Below are 14,559 nucleotides of genomic sequence, written 5' to 3' on the forward strand. Positions count from 1 at the left end.
CAAAGATCAATTCTACGAGCAGCTACAGTCAATCATAGAGAAGTGCCCAAGAAACGACCTCACCATTCTGACGGGAGATCTAAATGCCAAAGTCGGAATAGACAACATCGGATATGAAGATATCATAGGACGACATGGAATGGGAGAGAGAAACGAGAATAGGGAAAGATTTGCAAATCAGTGTGCATTCAACAAATTAGTCATAGGAGGCACAATATTTACACACAAACGTATACACAAAGCTACATAGGTCTCACCGGACCACACTACAGAGAACCAGATAGATCATATTTGCATCAACAAAAAATTCCGAAGGACAATGGAATATGTGAGAACCAGGAGAGGTGCTGACGTAGCTTCAGATCACCACCTAGTTGTGGCCAATTTAAAACTGAAGCTATAGAAGAACTGGACAAGTGGACAAACAGCACTACAAAGGTTCAATGCAGTCTTCCTTCGAGATACTAACAAATTCAACGAATTCAAGATAGCTCTCAACAACAGGTTCCAAGCCTTACAGGATCTACTGAAGGAAGAAGAAACTACTATGGAGGACAGCTGGAAAGGTATCAAAGAAGCATTGACTTCAACGTGTCAAGAGGTTCTGGGTCTGAAGAAACACCATCATAAGGAATGGATCTCGGTAGAAACACTGGACAGGATCAAAGAAAGGAAGAACAAGAAGGCAGCAATAAACAACAGCCGAACACGAGCAGAGAAAGTCCAAGCACAAGCTGAATACATAGAAGCAAACAAGCAAGTGAAGAAAAGCATTAAAGCCGACAAGAAGAAACACGTGGAAGAACTAGCAACGACGGCAGAAAAAGCTGCAAGGGAAGGAAATATGATACAGCTTCACGATACAACGAAGAAACTAGCAGGGAAATACCGTAAACCAGAGAGACCGGTCAAGAACAAAGAAGGCAGGCCAATCACCGAAATTCAACAACAGCGTAACAGATGGGTAGAGTACTTCAAGGAACTCCTGAATAGGCCGGCTCCAATGAATCCACCGGACATCGAAGCAGCGCGCACAGATCTTCCTATAGATGTCAATCCACCAACGACGGAAGAAATCAGAATGGCCATCAGACAAACCAAGAGTGGGAAAGCAGCAGGACCCGACAATATACCAGCTGAAGCACTGAAGTCAGACATCGAATTAACTACAAGCACGCTTCACCTTCTATTCAAAAAGATTTGGGAGGAGGAACAAGTGCCGATGGACCGGAAAGAAGGATACCTCATCAAGGTTACAAGGAAAGGAAATCTGAGCAAATGTGAAAACTACAGAGGCATTACACTACTGTCAATACCAGGAAAAGTCTTTAACAGAGTTTTGCTGGACCGGATGAAAGACGCAGTAGACACCCAACTTCGGGATCAACAAGCTGGATTAGGTAAGGATCGGTCGTGTACAGACCAAATCGCGACATTACGGATCATCGTCGAACAATCAATTGAGTGGAACTCAATACTGTACATCAACTTCATTGAGTATGAAAAGGCATTTGACAGTGTGGATAGGAGGACGTTATGGAAACTTTTTCGACACTACGGAGTTCCTAAGAAGATTGTCAATATTATCTGGAACTCATACGACGGACTACAGTGCAAGGTCATGCATAGAGGACAGCTGACAGATGCATTCCCACTAAGGACCGGAGTAAAACAAGGCTGTCTACTCTCTCCCTTCCTCTTTCTTCTGGTGGTCGACTGGATTATGAAAACCTCGACACCTGAGGGAAAACACGGAATACAATGGACAGCTCAGAATCAATTAGACGATTTGGACTTTGCAGATGACCTGGCCCTCCTATCGCGTACACACGAACAAATGCAGATGAAGACAGCCTGCGTAGCAGCAGTCTCTGCATCAGTAGGCCTCAACATACACAAGGAGAAATCCAAGGTCCTCAAATTCAAAGCGGAAAACAGCAATCCAATCACTCTTGATGGAGAAACTCTGGAAGATGTAGAATCATTCACATACCCGGGAAGCATCATCGGTGAACAAGGAGGTTCAGATGCAGACGTAAAGGCGAGGATTGGCAAAGCAAGGGCCTCATTCCTACAGTTGAAGAACATATGAAACTCAAAACAACTTTCAACCAATATTAAAAGTGAGAATCTTCAATACGAACGTCAAGGCAGTTCTACTGTACGGAGCTGAAACTTGGAGAACTACAACAACCACTATAAGGAAGGTACAAATATTTATAAACAGCTGTCTACGCAAGATACTCAACATTCATTGGTCGGATAGCATCAGCAACAGCCTTCTCTGGGAGAGAACAAACCAGCTTCCAGATGAAGAGGAAATTATGGAAAGACTTATCAATAGTGATATCATTCACAGTAATATCCATTGAGGCCTGTCGACAATCATATAAAATTCAGACTGTCCAGAATACAGGTAACTTTTACACGAAAGAAAATTCTTTATACGAACATCAATTTCAATGCTGACATTCGATTTCCAGCTATTTCTCTCTCTCTCTCAAAATTCTCTTCTTTACACAAACCCTGCAATTATTATTCTCCAAACAGTCGATATTCAGGAACAATCTGTGAACCGATTCTATGTCTATTAACCATATCATCTACTCTTCATCAGTCAGCTGTTTAGATCAAGGAGTCTATGCAGCAGAATCCGAGAACATCACTTTGTTTAACTGCGAAGAGGAACGAACGGATGAAAAAGGGTCCCTTTAGTCGAACAGATTTTGAATACAGACCATTCGCTCAAGATGAACGCTGTGTGTAGACTCACCTACTAGTTTAAAGAACTGCTGTCAGAGTCTGTGAACCGCGTTCTTCTTACCACTATAAAGATGTATGTTAGTCATCTGTAAAACTGAAACTATGTGTTCAGATGAAACTCTTCCGAACTTTACTTTCATATGTCCACATTTTTCCAAATCTCTCACTTTCTCTCCTGTTTCATCATTTAAATTCTACCCTCAAACCGATATATTTCTCTTCGCATGCTCATCCCAATCATGGTTCATATGAACATCACCGTTTCATTTTACCATGTCATTCAACATTTATCTAGTTCATCATCCTCACATCATGATAACAGTAATGGGCAAATTTCTGAATATCGTTATGAGAAACATGCTATGTGAGATTGTACACTTCACAAGTGAACTCTCCGAAAACACAACCTTTCTCCAAACTAATCTTTGTAACTCTGTGATTTCCTAATCAGTGCATTCCGTTTAGTTTTAAACTACTCTTTATAATGAATCAATGATAATCGACTGATGTGCAACAATATGAATTATTGGTTTATCATTACATCCTGATAAAATGAACGTATGTTCATTACGAAATGTTCTTGCTTACCATCAACGTCAGTGCCTGAAATCACCGATCGTTTAAAAGTAACTTGCGTTTGGGTAATAGTGTTGATAATAAAAGTAGGCTAGTTCGAGTAAATATTCAGTGACAAAGAAAACACATTTCTCAATATTAAACCACCATTCATCGATTCAAATGTATATCTAAGCAATCATACGTCTACTGTTCAATCACTACACTATAATCATTCATTTATTATATTTACTTTTTCCGATTTGCCGGAAAAATCAATCATCCTACTATCACATATTTCAAAATGACCTTTCCAATCATAGTTGATATCCCTGTATTATCGTCAAATATCGTCCACCACAATACAGTTATACAGGCACTACTATTTTTCATTCTACAGGTTTGTAGATAAATACGAAGTACTTATTTCCACTGTTTTTACACTGATGGAAATTTCCGTCACAGTCCATTCCATCTTTCAAATTCAACAATCACACTTTTTACTTTAACTTCCAAGTCTAATATTAACCGAAAATGGATCATTGTAGTGTTGGATAAGGAAAGTCAATCAGAAGTAGCCTAATAAGATTGTCAATTGATGTCAATCAGAAGTGATCTAAAGGACAAGTGCATTTCATTGATTTGAGTAGGAAATGGATCAATTTCCTAATGATTATTATGGTATGTATATGAATGAGTATTTGTTAATTTTATTCGGTTATCCAACACACTTTCTTGCTCACTCTTGTGTTCTTTCTAGACTCATGTGTAACATTAAGAATTATTGGTTTACCATTACATATTGATAAAATGAACGCATATCAATTAGGAATGTCCATGCTAACGAATATGACCCACATATCAATCTTAATTATCACATTTGTTGCACTTTTTCACATTTCATTACCAGACTGTAAGTTGAATTTTGTAATATTCAATTTATTCATTCTAATTTCGCTGATCACATGCTGAATTTTTGTATAATCTGTCCATTTGATCAGTCTCAGTTAATGCATTTTCATGAAAACAGCCTAATCACAACAAGTGGAAATGTGCATTTTCTATATTCTTCGTTATTCAAACATGGTATAGTATAGTCAGAAAAGTACCAAGTTTACTTCAACATACACTTCCTCGCTCATTCTTGTGTTCTTGCTCGAACAGTCAGTTGGGTGTGTTTCAGTGTTTCAGTGTCAGATTTTGAACACTAACCGTTATAACAGTATCAATAGTGGCCAAACATTGCAACAATCTCCATTTAGTTTTTGAACACATAAAGGGAGTTTCAATTTCTGTATAGCCAAGGCTTCAATAAACCTTAGTATACGTCCTGGAAGGCCTTTGTATAACACCACAAATGCTGACTTGACTTGTTGATAGACAGGCATCATCCTCCATTGCGAAACATTTGATTAAGACTGATCATAAGGTTGATATACGAAAATGAAAATGTACATTTCAACATCACACAAATAAACTGAAATAAAATTATCGAAAACCAACTCATTTAAGACAATAAATCATGAAAAATTATATATGTTTAGCTACTAGTCGTAGTACTATTTTTTGGTGTGATACACGTTTTATTTTTACCTCCAAGGTTTGGAGGTAATATTTCCAAAAGGCATCTCCAAGTATCAGCCAAACGTAAGTATAAATTTTTCCTGAAAAGAAACATGATAATGAAATTAATGATTAAAAAGTAAATGACTGAATGAAATTGTTCATTTACTGAAATGATGCTGGTGCTTTTAAACAAAACCATCTCGGTAATATTCAATAACCAGTAATAAAAATTTGATGAGCCTCTACAGATGCGTGTGGAATGTTTATTTTCAAGGCACATATAAATGTCATCTGAGTACCGAATTAACAGATGGTGATAATCTCACGAATATAAAACACTCGAAACTATAAGCATCTATATGTACTATGTAAATTGCTAGGTGACAATCATCTCCCGTTAATGTGATACAAGTACAAGAAATAGGTATGAACGGTAACTGATTTCTCATTACTTCATTATCTGGTTCTACTGTTAGAAATCCACAATGAGGTATACATTATATTGACCATAATGAGATCAAAAATATCAATATCATTTCAGTAATAAATGATTTAGAATTCTAGAGTGATATCCAACTTACCACGTATCCAATATAAGAAGTCTTAAATAAGAATTTGTCAATCACATTGATTATTTATGCATATTTCAATGAATAGTAACAAATCACAATATCTGGCATTATAATATGAGGCTGAATTGAGAGCAACGTGATGATGGAATGTTATCAGTGCTATCACTGACACTTAGTTGATATTACTTCATCAGATTCCATTCAATTTGTTGAGCTCATATCATCTAATCAACATGTTTCTCAGAATATTTCCGGTGTAATTCTTATCAACAATATCGAATCTATAAAACACAAATGTAACACTGTTGAATCAGACAAGTCACGCTCAAATATGAAGTAGTATTCATGTTGGAGGAACTCACTATTCAACTTTTCGAAGTGATTAATAACTTCAAGTTCCAATTTTCACCTGCCAAACTCACATGCATGATAACAATATAGTTTTTCACTCCAACTAGTCGAGAATATAACTCAGTCAATGCAACATTCATATTAACTTATAAGTAGCAAGTTAATTGTTCTCGGAAAATAAAGTCAAACAAAATAGTAAACTCATGAATCTAATTCCCAAATCACTTGTGTACCATACACTCTGAGACAGTAGAATACATTAGTAAATAGTATGTCTAAAATGAACACTTCCTGAAAAGACATACATTGAAAGAAGGAAGGACAAATGAGCCAGAGAATATATCAGGTGAATTAATGACATTAATAAAATAATTATTATGCTTACTCCACATCAAAGATCACTAATAAAATCATTGACATTACGAAAATCAACATCGATAGTTTGTGTTGTAATGTTCTGATTAGAATGGAACAGAGCAAATCTACTCATTGATGTTAAATTACTGATAGTCAGTATATCTATTGTAGACTTGAATGAAATAAACAATCATAACTACCTACAATGCTTCAATACTATGAATAGTTATTATCAATATGATGGATGTGATCAACTTACACACTTACTTCTTACAGAATATGTTTCATTCATATCCTCTAATGCTAAAACCTTAAAAACTGTTTTAACTCATCTGTGAGAAACACAGAGATACACACTACTCAGACTGTTTCTCATGATGTCACCTTACTGAAGGCAAATATTCCATAAGATATCATCCAAACAGTTTATCGTATCAGATTTCTGAACACAAAATTATTTGCACTAAACATTGTTGCGACTATTCGTGTTACCATTCTGTGTTTGATTCACTTAGTGATTGACACTCATGAGCAACATTTCACATTATTCAATTCCACTTACCTCCTTTTCCTAAAACAACAACAACAATAAATGGTAATATCGTGTGATGCTAATTGATGCTAAATCATAACATATTCTTCGTAATTTTATCATTAATGTGAAGTAGAAGAACAAGAACAAGAAGAAGAAGAAGACGTCAGTTCACCTTACATAGGACACAAATATAACAATGTTTCAATATTATCAATGTTCAACTCAACTCTCACAAACATTGTATTAACTGAATTTTTGGCACTCATGAATAGTTCAGTTTACTTACTGGTGATTAATCTGAACCGATAACCCTTCTCTTGTTTTTATCAGACAATGTCAATCATCGTTTAATTGGAAACTTATCTAATTCCAGACAGTGTCAACACGCGTTCACACCATTCTCTTATTCCCTCACATATACAATGCCAAATATCACTGCTTCTCTGTCACTAAACCAGTATGAGTAAAACTAACCATTTTATCAATTATTAACACTTCAATACCCCTAGTACGCATATCATGACAGATTTTAAGTGAACAAACCAGCTTGAATTCCTAACTGATATCTCAATTGAAAGTAGATCAGATTTCTCTATGCAGCAAACCAAATTACTGCCATTATATCAATGTGTCACAAGAATTTCAGTCGAAATTCAATAACCCACGTGCTATTTCATACAACACAGAAATTAGATAGTAATTGAGAAAGAATTCTATTTCACGATCAACTGCATACAAAACACTAATCATTCCATCACCGTACAACAATTACATAGTCACTAACTCACCAGTCGCCTCTTGCATTAAGAAAATTGAAATCAATGACACTATACCAATTGACATATCAATTCAATCTGATACCAAACCGAATTTCAGCTACATTAATACTTCTTCAATAATGGAATGAGTGAAAGACATGTTATGACTGAACATATAGTTTGCTTAGTGTAAATAATGTATTTAACTAACAAAACGCTTTATTTACCCTCAATTCACGTGTCATGCAATTCGATAATAATTTGATGATAATCGAATCGATTAATCACATTTAATTCTTGCATATGGAAGTGAAAACAACTGTCAATCGATATCAACGTCAAAATCTTCAACACGAGAGCCAACACAGTTGGATCAGTTGAACGTAGCTGAAATTTCGAGAATGAACATGACCATCATCAAAAATGTACAAGTATTCATAAACAATGGTCTACTCAAGATACTCAATGTTCAATGGCCGGATACCATCAACAACAGACTACTGTGGGAGATAACATAACAGCTTCCAGCTCTACAGAAATTAGGAAAAGACGGTGAAGGTGGATAAGACATATATTACAGAAAACAATAAATCACATCAAGAGGCAAGCGCTTACCTGGAATCCTGAAGAGAAACGAAAAACAGGAAAATCAAAGAACACACGGAGTAGAGAATTGGAGGCAGACATGAAAAGATGAATAGAAACTGGAAACAGTTGGAAAGCATTACGTAGGAGAGAATTCGATGGAGAATACTGGTGTGTGACTAACGCTCCTAGACGTGGACATGAGACATAAGTAAATAAGTATATAACGTTAGAAAGATTGTGTAAACACGAAAGTGGTTTCGTCATTGCTGCTAATTCCTATTACTAAAATTCATCTAACAAAACAATCATAATGTTTCACTAAACAGACATTCAATTATACAACTCGTCACTCTCAATTGTAAACTGTAAGATATCACAGATACCCAGTCAAGCAATCTCAAATAATGCACACTTTATTGGAAATAACTTCAGCTTCCACTGTTATATAATTAATATCAATTCGTGAAACATATTTCATTTCGGATATCCTCAACTGAATCAACTCCAGTGTCAAGAGATGTCAGCTCTTGTTAATGCATTTTATGCTCTTTCAAATTTTATCTGGCTAATCGCATCTCAACAAACAACTCAACACTATGCACCAATATAATTGATTGCAATTACGTAAGAAGGAAGGTAATTAGATATTGAATTATATCATCACCACGACAAGTGATCTAATTAATTAAATCACTTACACGGAGTTGTCTCTAAATGACACCTAATCAATCTGTAATCTACTATTCACTGAATCAATCTTGGTGCTTATCACTCAATGTATATTAATATTTTATTAACGTCACCTTGAACAGTACTCAAGATTCAAGAGAGAACAAATACACATATTGTTAGATGAATGCTCATGTGAAAAGTCTGGAAATCAATTGTCTATCATTCGGAATGATTTGTTTTGTGAAACTCTGAGTTGTTTCCGCTTTTGTGTTATCGCTATTTCGATTTCATGAAATGATTGGAACAGTTTGCGAATTCCCATTTCACATGGACTTGTTCGTCGGGAGTTTGTTTGCAAGCAATATCAGTCGCATTTAGCTGATCACAATACGTGTTTTTCCATTCCACTACACAACTGTTCCCTATGATATGGTTTCCTGACTACACTCGTACGATTGTGATATTCCATAGTGTATCATCATAAATAGTTAATATTTGAGTATTTTTACATGGATGGAAAACATGTAATGTGTATCTAGTTATAGAAAAAGACAAAGGAATGCATAGATCTGTTTAAATCATGACAGACTGGAAATGTTTGTAAGTAATGTGAGTCAGCTATGATCATATGGTGTCATCTTAGTATCATCAACTGTTTGGTTTCGGAAATTTTTCAGTTTCGAGATTACATTTTGTATAAAACGACTCATTTGGTTAATACGCTCTCACAAACATCCCAAAACATATTTTCAACAAATGGACCTTACTCATTGCTTTTACGAATAATTCATATTCTACGTGATAACTTACACCAAACAATTCAACAACAAACAATTATGGAAAGTTTAGAACGACAGTCGATCAACTATTCACAACTGATAATATCAATTTATGACTCAGGTTGTTTTAAATAGTGTTAAAAGTCCAGCACCTTATTCATCTCACAGAATCTATATATTTCCATCAATTTTATTCAACATTACATGGCTTGTAGACATCAATAACAAATAAAATCGTGTTGTGATGAAAAGTACGTCAAATGTCTACATAATTTGGGCTACACTGTCCGACAGAAACAGACGTGAATAAACCAAAGACCGTCCGACTCTACACAGATGGGATTTGTTGCGCTGCCTCATTCTGAATTCATACAATAATAGCAAACTTGACAACATGAAAATCAGGAATTATCTCTCTCATTCTGCATCAACCCTCCATTTTAATAGGTACAACTGTAAGTGAACTGTTTAAATAAGCACACAGTTATACAGACTATCATGCATCAACCGTACAACCTTCCGTACATAGATCTTCATCAATTCACATCCCTACTTCCAACAATTAATACATCCTGACATTTTACATATTCTTATTATCCGATCCATCAAATATATGATCATGACAACAGAAGATTTGTCATCTTAGGAACTGTGATTGAAGTGCTGTCGATTCTCTCACTAAATTGTTGATTCCCTTCTTATTTCTAATTACTTAGTATTAAAGGTGTACATTTGCATGTACTTCTTTGATATCACTTGAGTGTAGTTGCACTAGCATCGTCATCAAAATAACTATTCGTTTCCCTAAAATCACTTTCTTTAACAAAATCTGATGTATATATAAATATTTAATACTAACTTGATAACTGAATCTGATTTATGTCACAGCGATTGAACAGGATTCTGTTCAGTTATTAAATATATAAGAGAGAGGGATTGGTTGTTTTATACCGATAGCCAGATACTGTATATCGTTTTCATCGTGCTAACAGAAAACCACAACGACATAGTGTTATGTATCCACCATGAGTAATTTTAACAATTAAACAACATATTCAATGAAGGTGTAGATTTAATTACGTAGGAATATCGGAAGGTGAGTAAATGCAATTGAACCTCCCATTAATTAATTAAATTAATTAATTACAGAATCACATACATGTTTACAAAATACCACATAATTGCACTTATCATAATTCTACGATAAACATTCTGAGAAATAACAGCCACTTATGCAATTTATAAATTGTAGACAAAGATATTCATTACACATGAAGAATTCACACGATAAATGGGATTTTGTGCAACAGTAGTTGAATATTTCGTCAGACACTGGATACTTATTAACAACAAACACTGTGATGTGTGCCACTTATCTGAACAGATGTAAGTAATATGATCAAGAATCGGAAGTATGATTGTTACTGACAGAAGAGGAAGATGAGTAGAAGAGAAGGAAAATCAGGATTGATGAGAGTGGCAACAGGAATGGAAGAACTGTTGAGTACGTGAGAGACAATGCAAGGAATATGTGCAAATAGAAAATTCTCTTGAAACGTTTCAATAAGAGGACACAATCGACCAAACGACGTTCGTACTTCAGTAATTTCTCTTGAAAATTTTCAAAATGAGAACAGAATCGAACACTCTTACTCAATACAAACCCACACAAATGCATTAGCAACCGCGCTATCAATTTTAAATCGAATTGCAACTAATTACGAGTAGATTTGTTCATAATGTTCGGTTAAAATCAACATCACAATGCATGAGTCAAACATAATCGAGGTTCTTATGGTCTCATAATGAATGTTATTCATCCTCACAATACATTCACTCTTAGTCAATGTGAAAATTATGTTTTAAATGAGTCACATCCTGATCACATTTCAGAAGTCATTGTAGCACATGTCGAGTGCTCTCACAAATCATATATGCAATGTAGAATCCATATTCAATACTATGATGAATCAATTGATATGTCAATTGTTCACGAAATAGTCTCGAATCCAGATTGCTCTGATGTGATGTCGTTCACATAGTTGGAAACATTAAATTAAGTCACCAATTTTAACAGTTCGAAATTGGTGGTAATGCTGTATGAGTGCAGTGGTAGAAATAAAGATCTTGTAGTGACCTACTTTTATCAAGAGAACGTGATTGATTTAATGGAAACAATTATTATTGTAACCAACTTTACCAATGGTTGTGTTACTGTGCTCGTTTGTTTAACTGTGCTAAAGACAGCCATATTGCTCTCCCATTATTCTCCATTACTGTTTCGCGGTTCGTGACCCCGTTCGCACGTACTTTCTCCTACCGATTCCGCTTTTACATTTTCTTAGCACGATCTCGGTATTCATTCGATACCACGAGATCGCCAACTAAATAAACTTGGTTCTATTCCGCATTCGCCTTCTGATTTATTTGGCACGTGTTTCTTTTTGGTGGTGTTCATAATCAACTGGGTCTCGACACCACGCTACAACTGGTGAGCCGAATTTTGGAACACGCCTCAACCTCTGGTCAAATCTTCCAAAGAAGTCAATTCGGTGAGTCTATTGTTTATCTTTCCACGTCTGTCGTGTATTTTTATATTAATTTTTAATATATAATTTACTCGACATGACGGTTAGCAACAAGAGTAGTATTAATGTCATAGACTCAGACGTACAAGCCATCCAATTTCAACCTGTATCATTTATCCCTCATGATCCAGAGGTCCGGTTCGCTGCATTAGAGTCTCAATTCGAGACTCGCCGCATTACGAGCCAAAAGCAACAGTATGCTTTCGCTCTCGAATCTCTACCCGGGGACCATTTAGTAGCTGTACGTGAGGTTGTCCTCAATTCTAATGTACCCAATGCTTACGATCGCCTCGAAGAGGCCATTCTACGACATTTCCTCCCATCGAGGTAGGGACGACTGAGGAAATTGTTAGCACGTCACCCTCTGGGTGATGCTAAACCAAGCTATCAACTCACGCGCCTGCATTCCCTTTCAGGACCTACAGCAGCCGACTCAGAAATAGTTAAAGAATTATGTTTCCAATCTGCATTCGCTTTCTGATTTATTTGGCACATGTTTCTTTGTGGTGGTGTTCATAGTCAACTGGGACTCGACACCACGCTACAATCTATTTAAGATAAATGAGACCGACTCACACACTGACTCAAAAGTTCATGCATTACTCAGAAAACTGAGGTCAAATGAAGATAAAATGTATGCCAATTTCATCTTATCATGAATGTTTATTACGGTCACATTTGTACAAAGCATGCTGTGCTTTTAGAAAATTGTATGATAAACAGCCATCAGATTTCAGTATGCGTTTTAATTATCTACAAATGCCCAATGAATCTGATCAGATTCATCATGTCTATTGAGAGAAGGTGAATTTCACACACAAAATCGTAAACCTCGTTTCAATAATTCCAAGTCACTTCAATTGTAATACAACCACCTATTGATCCTATTGAGTACGGAGCATATACAAATGCCCCATTCGAATGCTTGGGAGACAATGTGAATCTACATGCATCACATGCATTGTTAATGACAAGTCGAAATGCAAAATAATTCTCATTTTACAGTAACACACTTCCCTACTCATTAATTTCGGTGTGATTACACTGTTGAATTGAGAAACAGACGGGATAGTAGAATCAAGAGTAATAGCTTATTATAGTAATTATATAAATGATGGTTAATTCACAAGGATAATTTGCATCAACTATATTGGATCCCTCATTATTATCATCTGATATTAATGTTAGGTTGACTTTCTATTTTATTTTGTTGATATCTACACACATCATCGACTATCATACAACCGTTAAACTCTCACTAATACAACACCATCTGCCAACACTACTAGTACTAATAATAATACTAATATTATCACTAATACTGTGGTGTGTGCTACTTATGTTGACATAAGTAGTATATGATGTTAGTCGTAAACAGAAGGTCAGGCAGTAGAGAGACAACAGGATCGAACAGTAAATAATAGAACCAGAATGCAATTTGTATGAAAATGTAGGAACAATGAAGTCTGAGTCATTATGAGACAATTGATGGACAGTTTGCAAATTACGCATTTACTATTTGATTGATAGATTTTATTGAGACGTCCTGTAATTTTGTGTTAAATACATTTGATTGTCCCCACTGGTGTTCTTCTTCACTACAATAATACCATCACAACTACCACAACGACAATTCTAGAACTTCTCTAATATTTCACAAGTATGTATTTCGATTATCATCTCTCTTGTCGAAATTCATGTTTGGTGCGTGTTTTCGTTACTTATCAGTAGTGATATCATTCATAGTAATATCCATCGACGCCTGTCTACAAATATATAAAATTCCAACTCTCCAGAATACAGATTACTTTCACACCAAACAAAATTCTTTATACGAACATCGACTTCGATGCTGACATTCGATTTCCAACTCTCTTGGTCACTTATAATACTCTTCTTTACAAAAACCCTGCAATTCGCATTTTCCAGCCAGTCGACTTTCAGAAACAATCTTCTACATCGCGTCGATCGTCATTATTCTTCCAAATCTATCACTTTATCTCCATCTCCCACTACACAACTTTTCCACTAAACCGATATATTTCTCTTCGCATGCTCATCCCAATCATGGTTCATATGAACATCACCGTTTCATTTTACCATGTCATTCAACATTTATCTAGTTCATCATCCTCACATCATGATAACAGTAATGGGCAAATTTCTGAATATCGTTATGAGAAACATGCTATGTGAGATTGTACACTTCACAAGTGAACTCTCCGAAAACACAACCTTTCTCCAAACTAATCTTTGTAACTCTGTGATTTCCTAATCAGTGCATTCCGTTTAGTTTTAAACTACTCTTTATAATGAATCAATGATAATCGACTGATGTGCAACAATATGAATTATTGGTTTATCATTACATCCTGATAAAATGAACGTATGTTCATTACGAAATGTTCTTGCTTACCATCAACGTCAGTGCCTGAAATCACCGATCGTTTAAAAGTAACTTGCGTTTGGGTAATA

The sequence above is a fragment of the Schistosoma haematobium genome, chromosome 6 (genome assembly GCF_000699445.3).
Source record: "Schistosoma haematobium chromosome 6, whole genome shotgun sequence".
In the NCBI taxonomy this organism is placed as follows: Eukaryota; Metazoa; Platyhelminthes; class Trematoda; order Strigeidida; family Schistosomatidae; genus Schistosoma; species Schistosoma haematobium.